General features: G+C 36.7%; 1 long non-coding RNA gene across 1 annotated transcript; it reads left to right on the forward strand.

Moving 5' to 3' along the window:
• Positions 1-222: 222 nt before the first annotated feature.
• Positions 223-1,388, forward strand: LOC108524543 (uncharacterized). The gene is made up of 3 exons (XR_001884081.1): positions 223-264; positions 565-630; positions 1,370-1,388. It is a non-coding gene; the product is annotated as an uncharacterized LOC108524543 (long non-coding RNA).

Consider the following 1,388-nt stretch of genomic DNA (forward strand, 5'->3'; position numbering starts at 1 on the left):
AAATTAAATCACTTGTACTGACGAGTCCTTGAGAAGTTGTCACTAATTAATAACAACAGTAACCCTCTTCCCCCCAAAATATGCCAAATAAACTTTCTTAAAAAATTTTATTTATTTTTTGAAACAGGTTCTCGCTCTGTTGCCAAGGCTGGAGTGCAGTGGTGTGATCATGGCTCACTGCAGCCTCAACTTCCCAGGCTCAGGTGATTGTCCCACCTCAGCTTCTGGAGTAGCTGGGACCACAGTTACACTGCACCATGCCCAGTGAATTTTTAAAATTTATTTTTTGTAGTGAGGGGCTCTCAGTATATTGCCCAGGCTGGTCTCGAACTCCTGGGCTCAAGTGATCCCCCCAACCTCGACCTCCCAGAGTGCTATTCTATGCCTAGGTCAAAATAAAGCATTTTAAAAAAAGTCTTTGAGCTAAAAGTTATAGGGTAATTTGGTAGAATTACATTGTCACACATTCTTATATTTAGAATGTTTTTGGTTGTGATTATTTTCTTGGTTGATGACTTAATTCCTTAAAGGTACTGATGGTCATGGTCTATTCTAATTCCTCAGAGAGAAAATAGAAGATTTATTACAAAGTGAAGAAAACAAGAACTTGAATTTAGAGCCATGTACCGGGTTAGTTGTCCTGAACATTTCTGCATATTCTTTTTTCGGAAAGGTAGATGATTTGTGGCATTTGATGCATTTAGTCTTTTAAAAACACCTTTATAAAGGGTCTTTTTATTATTAGTATGTTCTCAAGAATTAAGCACTAACTTTAGCGTTACACAGTGGGGATAACTGTGTATACTGAGACACTGAATGAATGCTTTGTCCTGTACCTGGAGCGGAGAACACTGTTGTGCAACCTTGACTTTCAGTTATGCCCAAGAGTGGCATAATTACTTTGGCCTTGAGGAGTGCTTAGTACATGAAGGCTTCAGAAGAAAGAATTCACTTTCAGGCTACTTCTACCCTTTTAATTTCTCTCTGCATTTAAAAAACATTAGCATTTCAAAGAGTCAGTAACGTGATTGTCTTTTTTTCCTTTTACTTTGTGAGGAGCTTCACAAAAGTATTTTAATGCATCTGTCTACTTTAAAACTCTCTTTATGCAGCTGCAGGAAGCAATATTTTGATTAGACAAGAACTTCTACCTCTTCAATAAAAGCAGTATAATATTAAAGAAAATTTTAGAAGACAAGTGATGAGGAATTCCCCCCATGTCAACTAACCTGCCTATTTTTGTTTGCAAATTACCTGTCAGTTCTAATGAAGTCTCTTTTTAAAGTGAAATCCTTCTCAACAAATGCTTGCTCAGTTCGGATTTACTTCTAATGAGCCAAAATCGATACCTTTTCTTTTGTTTTTATAGGTTCCAAAGAAAACTAATT

This window comes from Rhinopithecus bieti, unplaced genomic scaffold (assembly GCF_001698545.2).
Source record: "Rhinopithecus bieti isolate Rb0 unplaced genomic scaffold, ASM169854v2 repeat_3350, whole genome shotgun sequence".
NCBI lineage: Eukaryota > Metazoa > Chordata > Mammalia > Primates > Cercopithecidae > Rhinopithecus > Rhinopithecus bieti.